The sequence below is a fragment of the Apis florea genome, unplaced genomic scaffold (assembly GCF_048593485.1).
Source record: "Apis florea isolate Af1SG1 unplaced genomic scaffold, ASM4859348v1 contig_3793_pilon, whole genome shotgun sequence".
In the NCBI taxonomy this organism is placed as follows: Eukaryota; Metazoa; Arthropoda; class Insecta; order Hymenoptera; family Apidae; genus Apis; species Apis florea.
In genome coordinates, this window is record NW_028256856.1 from 1954645 (window position 1) to 1967416 (window position 12772).

The 12772-nt window shown below is 49.6% G+C and overlaps 1 long non-coding RNA gene across 1 annotated transcript in view; it reads right to left on the bottom strand.

Moving 5' to 3' along the window:
- Positions 1-12772, bottom strand: part of LOC147656379 (uncharacterized) — an 83820-nt gene that overhangs the window by 62767 nt on the left and 8281 nt on the right. The gene's annotated exons all lie outside the window — the stretch shown is intronic.

Sequence of the window (12772 nt, forward strand, 5' to 3'; positions counted from 1 at the left end):
TAAGGATTTCACGTTCGTGCGTGAAAGAATCGTGGAAGGAGGGCCGCCGAGGATGCGAGGGTGGGAGAAGGCTGGAGAAGCGGCGAAGGAGGAGGAGGAGGGGGAGGAAGGTCGAGAGGCGGAAGAAAAAAGAAGACGAGGATCTTCTACTTAGGGGTTATACCAACATAGGGACCTCTCGTGTAAATTGTAGGCCCCGGAGTCGTATAAGTGCAGCGAGCTGTACGGCGCTGTATACACATATATTTCGCCGCCGCTCATATAAGTTAATTTTCAATCTATATGCGGGTTCTCGGATGGCGCGCGGCGACTCATCAACGAAATGAAGAAATTGAGACTCTCGTTAATATTTAATGAGCGCGAGGAGGAGGAGGAGGAGGATACAATGGCCGGGGCCCGTACGCGCCGGCTTCGAAATATCACCTCCAAGGATTCGTCGCGAATGGATCGAGGATTTATTTTATGCACTTTTACGACGATTCTTCGCCGACCGAGAACGAGAGGAATTGTTCCGTTTTTTCGTTACATTTTTAAAAATATCAAACCTGAAATGAATAATAAGCCTGATGATTTATGATTTATTCACCAAAGATTAACCTCTCTGGGTAAAAAATAACCAGTTAGTCGAAGAGAATCGAATCGATCTTTTGATTTTTAATTACAACGGGAATAGATACGTGTGCGTTCTCGTTTGTTTCTTTCATAAGAGGATTCGTATTTATCCGAAATAATCCCTCTCTCGTCTCTTTTTGCCACATTTTAACACCGATTTCTCGCCCGCGAAGAAATTCAATGAGAAAATTATTAATATTCGTTCACCGTTTCGTTCTTTCTTTCTTTTTTTTTTTTTTTCTTTTCAAACGCGAAAAGAGGGGATCCAATTTGTGCCCCTTTTGTTGCGCTGCCCTATTTACAACTAATTTACGAGCCGGGTCCATCGACAGCGAGGAGAGGCATATGTGTAAACGGTTAACGAGAAGGGGACGACACGACACGGTCGGACGTAAGAAGCCATCCCAACTCCTCCTCGGTGGTGGAGGGACGCGCGCATCCATGAATTCCGCGTATTTTCTGTCTTGTCGAAAAGCTGGCGGTCGTCGCTGGCTCGCCTTTTAAAGCAGGCGACAGCTGCATCCAGAATCTGGTCCTCCCCTTTCGTCCGATGATCGGCCAACGTCCGCCTTTGCGCGCTTTATCTCTCCGCGACACGATCCTCGAAAACAGCGGCCGATACGATTTCGATCCGTGCCTCTTTTTCGCTGATTAACCCGATTCCACGAGACGCGGCCAATCGCTTCCTCCGAAAAGAAATCTCTCTCTTTCTCTTCGCTTCGAACGGTGACATTTCGGTTGCCGTGGTCCAGAAACGTCACCGACCGACAGATATATATTTTATCTCCGCTCTTTTCTTTTTTTGCTTTCTTTTCGGCCGGAGATATCGAGTAACTTGAACTCTTCGCGTAGATCCGGACATCTCGTCCCATTTCCTTAATACAATAAATACACCTGGAGATAGGTATATCTCCAAATTGCGAATAGAAGATTTTGTTAAATACACGAGACGCTATCGAGTATCTACATATTTTCAACGTCAATGTCGTGTCATTATATTTCTCGTTAAAGAAGAAAAAAAAAAATCATCCCTCACCACTTTTTTTCACCAGGTGAAATCCACAACGACGATTAATATATTAAATAATAAGGGATAAGGAAAAGAGGAGAGGCATATCGCCTTCCCTACATCCTGTTCCACTTCATTTCACAACCCATACGCGTATCTCATCCGCTAAATGTCCTCACCTCTATTCGTTAAACGCCGTATCGAAGGTGTATATATAAAAAAAAGAAAGAAAGAAAGAAAGAAGAGCGTCGCTAATTAGGTCAGGCCCTCCCCCTTGCATTACTCTCGCATTATCTTCGAATAATTTTTCCCGCGTAATTACACAGTACGTTGGCAGCCACGCGATTATCGGCAATCTGTACACCGGTCGGAACGGAAGCAAGCAAATTATTCCAACGAGATCGATTTACAACTCTTAATAACCCCTCCTCGCCCAACCTCGAGTGTGTCACGCGGTCGAAATCGGCTCGAGCACCTTCCACTTTTATCTGGATCCATCCGATCCTCGCCCCATCATCGAAAGCCACGCGAAAATTTATGCTTCCTCGAACCCTGTCCGAATCGAACGACGAATCGCGCGAAAATGGCCCGTGCACGGTTAATTTGCGGCCGGTTGCGCCATCTCTCTACAGGTGTTTAACACGCTCGAGCCAACTTCATTTGTCCGTGGAAATCGGCCGACCTTTAACACCGGTCGCCGCCGCGGCGATATTCTTTGCGCGGGAAAGAGCGAGACGAGACGAGGTAACGGGTTGTTCGCGCACAAACGTGTACATATGTATACATGTACACACGGACAGGAGTGAGGGAAGGTGGAACGGTTCTCCATGACCGATCGAATTTTACGTTAATTAGTTAAGCGTCGTTGAGTGGCACGCGAGAGCAACGAAGGTGACGATGCAACGAAAGTACTATGCGTGGAATGAATTGTATTCGCCGGCTACCGAGGACGAACGCCATTTCTCAACCGTGTTTCTCAGGATGCTTCGAGGAGGTAGTTATTCGCGTGGGTTGCAAATGAAATTTTGCGATCGTGACTCATCGAATAAGAAAGAGGGCCGATCTTTCGCCTCGTTCTAATGATCCGTACGCTGCTTACTCTATGATTAATCCTCAATTGTATTCCCCCTCCATCGTTCCGTTTCCTGCTCGTTCTCGGAATTTGGCCCGATTTTTTTCCACACCGACCGCTTACGAGGATCGGTCTAGGAGAGAATAGGCCGCCAATTAGTCCACGCAGCCCTACGCTTCGATCGTCGAAATGATTCGGCAAAATGGGAAAAAGAGAAGTCAGGAGAACTGTCCGCAAATCGTCGCATTCTCGGAGGTAAGCGTGGAAGGTAAGCGTGCGACAAGAACGAAAGGGACGGCTGTCATGGAACGGTGGAAAAGGTGGAGGGGTCTCGGTATCCGGTCGGTGTCGAAGCGGCCGACCGGGTTAAAAAGTGGACCAATTTTCAGTAATTTGTACGCGCGCGTATTCGTGCCGCCGACACGATCGAACTCGCTTCTCTCCTCTTTGAACCGCGTGGAGGACGGTAGCGCACTGGTGTCCCCCTCTGTTTCCAAGACATCAAAGAGCGAGTAACAACAGGCAAGCAAGGAAGACGGATGGAAGAGAAGGATGAGCTCGATAATGGAGCAGGACGAGGAAAGTCTCGAGAAGGCTAGTTTCGAGGGAAGAGGAAGCCTTCTTCGACTTCGTGTGTTCGGTCGATAGTCTTTTGTTCTGTCAAACGTCGGAACGTGGACCGCGCCCGGTTCCTCCTGGCGAGGGAGAGAACGAAAGGCGGAGAATCCTCTTCTCCTCTTCGCCTCCTTCCTCGAAGGACGAGAAGAAGAAAGAAAAAGAGAGAGAGAGAGAGAGAGCACGAGGAGGCAACGAGAGAGGACCTCGAGGAGCGGAGTTTTTATTGGGGCGGCTGCTCTTGCGGGAGCCAGGGTCCGGCAATCGTCTCTTGCTTGCCAACTCGATATATACACGACTGTCTCTCCTCCGGGTAGAGGAGAAGAAGCCCGGTGGACGTGTATAAGTGACGTATACGTGTACGTGTACACCGGCGGAGGGATCGGCACAAGGATGAGTCTACCGAGTTGGCGCAAGAGAGGAGACCGCGACTCGTTTTCAGACTGCAAGAAGAGCAGCCACGTAGAGAGCCAGCTGCTACCAACCACCGCCATTGCATTGGATGTTACGCTTCCGCCGATAGCCGAGGGGACCTCGTCTCTCTCTCTCTCTCTCTCTCTCTCGCTTTTTCTTCTTCTCTTCTCTTCTCCTCTCCCCGTTCTTTGCTCTCCTCGCGATAAGCTTCGCTGCCGATTCGATTGCCTCTCGGAGTTGGCTCGCTTCGCCGGAAGCTGGCGCGGCAGATGGCCGCCGACAGGGTGACAGAGGCACGCGTTACCCGTGTATATCGCAAGAAAACCAGTATTCGGTGCTCCTCCGTGTCGTCGTCAGAGGAGATGGACCTACCTGCTGCGGGAGTCCAACCCCCCCCCCTCCACTCCCTTCCACTCGTGGAAATGGCGGAAGAAGAAAAACCAACGAAGGAGGCGAGCAAGGGTCCTTCTGATCGTTGCGTCCACCACGTGGCCGTGATGAGAAATTGCGTTTTAATTGGGGAAGGGACGAGCCACAATGGAGAGGAATTACGAAGGAAGTGGAAGGAACGGTGACCAGGTGATTACTTGGGAATCGTAATAAAACGCGGCCGCCGCCGTCGACGAGCTTTCACCGAGCGGAGCAAAAACCGTCGAGAGGGATGGCGGAACACCTGCTGAACGGAACGTTACGACCGTCTCGCTGAAGGATAGATCGGTGGATAAGATCCGTGATACAGGGCAGGAAGCATCATCATCCGTGGCGCGGCCGTGTCCCGGCTAATCATAGCGCATCCGTTGAATCGGAATGAGCCCAAGCTGTTCCAGCTTGCGCGTCTGCCGGACAATAACAGATTATACTCCGCTATTTGAACTGGTTGGCGAGGGAAAAAACGAAAGGAAGAAGAAATTTCAGAAGATCCCGCACCATTCCAAGGGATGGCTCGACTTCGAAACTTTGGATACTCCAAATCACGCGTTTCGCGATCGGCTACGAGCTCGACGGTTCATTTCGATTTATTCTTCGTAGTAGAAATTCGTAGTAGAACGAGGGAATCGACGGATGGCGGAGGGTGTAGCTGAAGAAGAAGAAGAAGAGGTAGAGAGAGTCGGTTGTTCCCTTTTCTCGGTGAAGAGGAGAGAAGCCCGATAGGACGGTTGGAGCAACGGCAGATGCTGTTGCATATGGAGAACAGAAAAGGAACGAAAGATGGCCGCGGGTACCCCACAAGCATTGTCTACCAAAGCCTCCGTTGTAAATAATGTCTCTCCATGGCGGCGAACCAGAAGGTTGGAGAGTTGGCAAAGTATACACAATCTGGTTGGCCCCTGGGCTCTCTTCCTCTATCTTCTTCTTCTTCTTCTTCCTCCTCCCACCCTCCCTTCTTCCTCTCCCTTTTCTCCCGCTTTCGGCTTCTTTTTCTCTCTTTCCAGAACCTGTCGCGCATAAACTGATTCGGTCCCGATGTCCCCTCGCACGGGACTCCCATTGGCCACCGCAGTCACGCCGTTCGCTTTGTTTCCTTTCTCATTCTCTCTCTATCTCTCTCTCTCTCTCTCTCGCTCTCCCCTTTCGATCTCTCTTGCTCTTCCTTCCGCGTTTTGAACCACCCTCCTCTCTCTCTCTCTCTCTCTCTTATTCTCCATCGTGGCCGAATATTTGGGAAAAGTTACCAGGTCCATCGACAGAGGGGGAAGGAAGGTCTATCGGCCGCGTAAATCGCGCGGCCGACACACGATTGCACACACGAGGGTGGACCACGGGCTGACTTTCCTCCCTCGGGGTAACGAGTCACTCGTACGCCCTGCCGTTACGATCTGCTGCGCTTTCGAGCCGTGCAGGGGCTTTTGAGCTTTCCAGCTTTTGAAGCACTCCTCGTAGCCCGACCATGAGCAACCCCTCTTTTTTCCTCTCTCTTTCTTTCTTTGACGAACCGTATCCATGATTTCCGTTTAGAAAGAAAGAAAGAAAAAGAAAGAAAGATCGAAGAACGGATGACGTGGATGGACAAACTACTACTGGAGAGAGGAGGAAAGATAAAGAAAAATTTTGTAAATTCGTAATATGTGTATCGAGACGTTTCTTCGAATTTGAACATTGAAGATAGATTTTTAATTTTCCACAAAATTTCGTAACCTAATCGATTCGTTGGCAAAACTGAAAGAGAATAAATAATAATCCCTCCGATTGGAAGATGGCCGCCACGTTTCCAAAAACTCGTTACACTCGTACTCACCCTTCGTACCACGTACACACACGTTGAGTCGGTATCGGAACGATCGAAGGGGGCGAGGAGAAGGAGGAGGAGCGGTCGGAGGAAGGAGGAGGGGGTTGGTTGGTGCGGCACAGTGCGAGTTCACGTTTCGCGGTCTTTTTTCTCGGATTATCCAAGCGGCGCATCGCTTATTCGTGTATCGACCTTTTTCGCCTTTTTGCCCTTTTTCTCGTGGGGGTGCAGGGAGGATTCTTTGTTTGCGACGGTTTCTCCAGGAAGAAGCGGAGAGCCGAGGGAGAAGATAGTGGCCATTGTGGCACGATCCGGACAAAGGTCGCTATAGCGACGGAATTCAAAGGAGCTGAAGAATGGCGGCCGATGCAAATTGAAGGTTTTTTTTTTTTCTTTTCTCTCTCTCTCCCCCTCCCCCTTCCCTCCGTACGTGGCTACCGTGATCACGGGAGCTTTTCCACCGTAATAGATACCACGTCCACCAACGCGTGATCTCGCTCGTGTATCAATCCCGCTCCAATCTCTCTTACCTTCAAGACGATCCTATTCTTACGAAATTGCGATTATCCTAAGCGCCGTTTCCGCGCTTTTGAATATCTCGAACCGACGACTCTATCCACGCGTGCAACGTTATAGCCGTGTAGCCGTGTGTCTCCAGTTTAAGCACGATAGAAGAAATTCCCGCTTCGATATCTCCATTTATCACTCCCTTCTCGTTCACACTCACGAAAGAAAAAGGAAAAGAAAAGGGGCGTTCGATTTGGAATCGCATACGTCCAAATACGTATTTCCAACTTCACGCTTTTCATTTTCATCCTCGTATCTTCAGCTTCGTCCACGCGACTCCACGAGAAGTGGCGCGCGATCGTGGCGGATTCTCATCTATCTCGAGAGGCACGAGGCCACTCGAGAACTCGTCAAACGCGCACCTATATATAAAATTAATCATCGCCCAGGATCGAGGAGGAAGCGAGAAAGAGTGCGGAGAGGGGGAGGGGGGGGAGGCAGAGAGTCAGCGAGCAAAGTCCCGCCTTTTGCTTTATCAAGATCATTGATCCCGCGGCTTCTTCGAGGGTTGAAAAAAAGGACGATCGTGAGATTTTTCCGAGAAGTGGGCGGATTTTTTTTCTTCATCCTTCGGGGGCCGGTGGAGAAATTTCGTGAATGGAATCTCGTCCTAGGAGGCACCATTTATTCCGGCAGTTAATTCACTATCGTGCCCTGTCGAACGCTCCCTGACAGTGGTCGGGAGATTTACTTCTGATCGGTTGATAACCCGCCAGTGGCCATGTCCGCTGTGTCTACAGTGTGTTTTTCAAGCAAACTTGTATCTGGACTCGAAGCTCGCCGGCCACGAGTGTGCCTCTAGGCCACTTCTCTCTCTCTTTCTCCCTTTCTCTTTCCTTCTCTGTTTCCCTTCCCCTCGATGAATGGTCGGTCTTTGTCTCGTGTGCTTTCAGACGAGCTTGATAAATCTTTCTCATTTTTTAATCGGCCGTTTATTGCCGCGAGAAACGCGAAATAAATCACGGGGGCGTCATTAAACTATACGGCTACGTGACGCTGGATATCTTCCAGCTTATTCCCCGACCGCGGGGATATCGAAAATCAGATATAACGCCGATAGAATTCCCACTTTACAACTTTTGCTCTCTTTCTACGTATTTCTCGACGGCGACGGACTGTTTCTGTTTCTGATTCAGAGAGACAGTATAGGAGAAATTATGTCAGGAAATTGTGGCAAGAGAATGGAACGACTCTTTCTAGAATCCAATTCACCAGTTTTATTTTATTTTTCTGGCTGCCTGGGCGAAACCTCGTTTCTAAATTTACGACGTATTATCGCGTCGTCGAAGTAATCGTCGTTTATAGCTATAGGAACGTTTATATCTACACGTATTGAAACGAAAATTTATTTTGAGAGCGAAGGAGAAATTCGTCTTATCCCATCTTCGATCCTTTCACGAAATATTCATCGGCAAATAAAAACTCTCGCGTTATTTTTTTTTAAAAATAATTATCGGCAATCGAATTAGGGGTCATCGAGGAAGGAGGGATTCGTCGCTAATTTCCGTCGTCCCGATTCTTCTCGCTTCGAACGAACGAAACGTCGAGAGAATTTCATTGAGAGAAAAAACCATTCGAGAATTCAGTCGCGCTTTTTAACGCGCCATAATTCAATCGAACGATGATCTACGACGAGCTACGCCCACGTATCGGCTCCTCTTTTCCTACGAGTTTCGAAGTTTCCACGAAGGACTCGGGCCCCGATCACTGAACCCTCCCCCCCCCCTCCCAACAACTCGTAAACGAGGCCGGCCGCCCGATTAACATTCAAATTGCTTGCGCTGGTCGCGGTTTGGAACAAAGTGGCGCGTCCGGTTCCCAATCTTAATCGGTTTCGATTATTCCATCCTTTTTTCTTGATAATACGGAATAGCGTTGGACGAGGCGGGGGGAGGGGAGGACGAGGCGAACGCCGAGGAATTAATTTCGTTCGCAGGAGGATTCTATTACGCGCGGAGAAGCCGGCACCACAACTCGAGGAAGTAATTTATTGCCGAGGATACCGTTCATTCTTCTCTTCCCGATTATGCATATTAGACATCCCAGCTGTATTAATTCGTCGACAATTACGGGAAATGGAAGAAAAATGGCCATTTCTCACGTATTCCCGACGAGGAGAAAAAGATTTCGCTCGATTTTCGCATCGACCTCGATCCAAAAATTCATAAACCTTAAAATTCCCCTTCATCGATCGAAAATTCTCTTCACCAACCTCTTGCAACTCTTGCTCAATACTTGGAAGAGGTGGGGAGGGAGATCGATTCGACGTGGTGCGCGCAAAAAGATCGGTCGGCCTAATCGGGCGTGGGAAGCGAGACGGGGCGAAGTCGTCGTCGTCGTCGTCGTCGTCGTCGTTCACGAAGGGGGGAGGGGGCAGACTCTCCGCCGACTTTTTCCATCGGCGCCGAGAGGTTTCGCGCGAGGTCACGGGGTTTACGCCGGGCCCCCGTGATATATACCCGTCGCCCTCGTCGTCGAAAGGGCGTTCGGGTGGGGTGCGGCCCAACAAGGGCAAAAAGGGCGCGCGGGCGTAGGTTTGTTTTAACAAGGCATTTAAAGCGTACTCGGTAAACATTGGACGAGAAATATCGGTTGTTTATGGCGCGGTGATTTATCACCTCCTCGCGCCTCTGCCGGGCCCGCTAGCGAAACAGGCCGGGCCCTCGACGCGGAGGAGAAGGAGAGAGAGAGAGAGACGAGTCTGGAAATAAGTTCAGCCACGGTTCATCCGCTCGTGGTGCGGGTCCTGGACGTTGGCGGGCCCGAGGGCCTCGGTTTTAGCGCCGCTTAGAAGGACGAGGGGGGCCCGATGGCGCATTTGTTTCGCGATAACCGCGAACAAATTCCGTGGTGGGTGTAATTATTGCGGCGGGATTAGCCGGTCCTCCGCCACGTACGAACATTTGTTCCGTTCAGGGCTGGTTCAGGGGAGGGGTAAGTAATGTCTCGTCAGCGTCCAACGAGCGTTTCCTCCGGGATAGAGGCTCGAGCCGAGGCCGGCCGAGCTTGAGTTATCGACGTTTTTTAATTGGGCTCGTTGCGTGGGCGGTGGAGAGAAATTGGCTGTCTGACGACTCGTAGGTCGACCCTTCGCGGCCCCTTTCACTTTCTTCGATGTACATTCAGGGTGAAGACGAAGAGGCAGTGAACGAAGAAGATGGGACGATTTCAGAGCGGTTATTAAAGATCGAATCTTTTGTAACTCGAGAAATAAACTCGTACATTATTTGCCTAGGTCCTAGAATTATCTACCTTAAATTTTTGAACGAACTACAAGTACGATCTTACGCGATTAATTAAAGATAAGAAGAAGAAATTTGCGTTCGATATAAGAATATAAACGATATCGTTCTTATTTATCGTTTCTCTTTTCGTTCCCGTACTTTTTGCAACCCAGTTTCCGCGAGATCTCGTTTCGTTCGCCGACCATGCGTGAAATACCGACGAAGAGAAAAGTAAGAATAATCGCGGCGGTGACCGTGTCCGGGGGATGGCCTCGAACGAAACCTCTTCAGGATTCGTGGTACGATAACGATGCGGTATCGCATGGACGCTTGTTGACAAACATGACGAGCATACTTTTTCGCGTGTATATTTATATGATGCCGGCCTCGATAATCCATCGCGGTTGATTGCCTCTTTATCATCGAATCTCAAAGAAAGCGACTACTCGAGATCCTTATTATGACAGATGCGTTCTTCGAATTCGCGATATTTCCCGGAGAAAACGAGATTTTTTTTTTCCAACGAGAACGAATAAGTTTAATTGGCGTGAAATATCGCGAAAGAGAGTAGAATAGTTGGAGGAAAACTTTCGAAGATCGAAGTAACTTATTTGGAACAAGTTCGAATAAACCTAACCTCTAAGCCGGTCGTTTCAACTAACAGAAAACGTCGTTTCAAACGGTTCCCGAAAATTGAATTATAAAATTCCTGCGGAATACCTGTCCCAAAATCGCGGCGACTATTAACGAGATCCAATAATCTACGACACGCATCCTCTCGCAAGGGTCCTCCTCGTTCCCCGAGGCACATTTATAGACCGACCACCTCCGCGGTCCAAGAGCTGTCGGAGCTTCCCATATTTCTGAGCGGAAGATCCGCCCGTAAATCTCTCTAGTCCTCTCATTAACCCGAAAAACACCGAGCATTACCGGTGCCCCCGTGGCCCAGGAACGTCCCTATTCGCGCCACCAAATTAGGGTCCACGCTGGAATCGTCGCTGAAATATTACAAAACGATCCACCTTTTCCACGAAGGGATACGAGGAAGCATGCGAGCGAGCAGGACGTGGCCGAGCGTAGTACACCGCCAACAGGGGAAGAGAGAAGAGAAAGGAAGAAAAAAAAAAAAAAAATTCAAGAAGCTATTAAGAGGGAATCCCTCATAGCACCGCTACCGTGGAAGATGATAATCTCGGTCGGCTACCGGTAACCCCCGGACCGGGCCCCTCGATGACGGGGTCTCTCTGTCCCCCCCGTGGTCGATAGATTTTTACCTCATAGTCGCTGAAATTTCGCCGTAGGAGGTCCGTCGAGTTGACACTGTTGAAACGATACCACGAGACAATGGCCGCCTCCGCCAGGAATCCCCGTGATCGTGGCCAAGGATGGGGGGAGGAGAGAGAGGGCAGGATGTTTTCGAAATGAGGCGAACTCCTTCACCAGGGGTATTCTTAATCTTCATTAGTTCGTTTAGAATTTGCATACCAGAGATTCTCTCTCTCTCTTTTTCGCGGTCGTTTATCTGATCGTAGGCAGCGACAACAGTTGAAGGACTCGTGAGTCCTTCCCCGTTGTCCTTGCCCCGTGTCGCGTGTATCCCTCCCGTCGAAATAACCGAGAATTATGGAACGTGCTCGCTTTGAATACGTTTCGAAATTTTCGATTTCGAAAGAACGTTAAAAGTGTGACAAAATATGATAATTCCTTCCTGTTTCGTCGACTCGTTAATTTTTCTCGTTAATTTTCCCGTCTTTGAATCGGGGAAAAAAAAAAAAAAAAAATAGCGAAGAATTTCGCCCGATGTACACGTCGCGTGGAAACGTTAAACGCGAAGAAACGCGGTTCACGAGAGGCTGTCGAACGGCAGGTTCTCGCGCACGTGAAATTCATTCTTTTAATCCATCAGAGAGGACGACGTTCCCTCGGTGAAAGTTCTGCATACAGCACGGTCCCCGGTTATTAGGCCCACCCAATCAGTGCTTAATCGTGACCTAACCTCCAGCGCGGACCGCTTTGGGAAGCGCATCGAGCGAAGGGGGCCAAGAAGGTCAAGCTTAGCCCTGAGACGCTCAACCTCACCTTATCGCGCTCCCTCGTCCGGGTGGCCTACTCGGCCTTAATTGCGGGCCCATATCACGATCCAATATGGCCGCCCACCGCGAGTATTAGACCCCATGGCGGACGTCAATGTCCGCTTTATGTAAGAAATACGGTATATCGTGGATCGGGGGGCCGCTGCCCGCACTTCGTCAAGGACAGCCGGCCAACGATGGACACAGAAATTACACCTCTCTCTCTCTCTCTCTTTCTCTCTCTTCCTCCTGCATCGTGAAGCGATCTAGATCATCTAGAAACGAATACGGTCGTAGGAGGAGTTGAAATAGCATCGATATCGTCGAGAAAATTTCTCTTCTTTTTCTCCACGGACGCAAATCACTCCGGCGATCTAATTTATCGATCGCGTCCCTTCATCTTCAGTGATCGCGCGAGAAAAAGAAAAAAAAGAAACATGCTTGCCGCGCTCAATGGGAACGCGCAATCCCATTTGCAGTCCATCATTCCACTCCTACTGGCTACGATATACCAACGCGTATATATATATAAAATCTACTCTACTAAGAGAGAAGATCGCGCTCGAGATAAACGAGCGCGCCTTATCCTTCTTACCTCGGTGCCGGTTTCCGGGCAAAAATTCGACGAATATTGCACACGCCGGTTTCCCTTCATTTTTCATATCCACCACCGATTCGCCTGAGGATGGACGCCTCCGTTGGAAAATCGGGGTTGCTTCATTTATCAAGCAACGCTTCTCTCTTGGCAACGCCGTTGAAAAATGATCCCTATCTCTCGTGGGAGACCCCCCTGCGCCGCGCCACCAATGTTCATTTTCAACCATTCGTTGTCTATCGGCGATCAGGTAGCCGCGAGTGTCTCAATCCGCCTCTCTCCGATCCTGCTCCTCCGGTGATCTCCGCCTCGTTGAGAGGAATGTTGAGAGAGAGAGAGAGAGAGAGAGAGAGAGAGAGATGGAG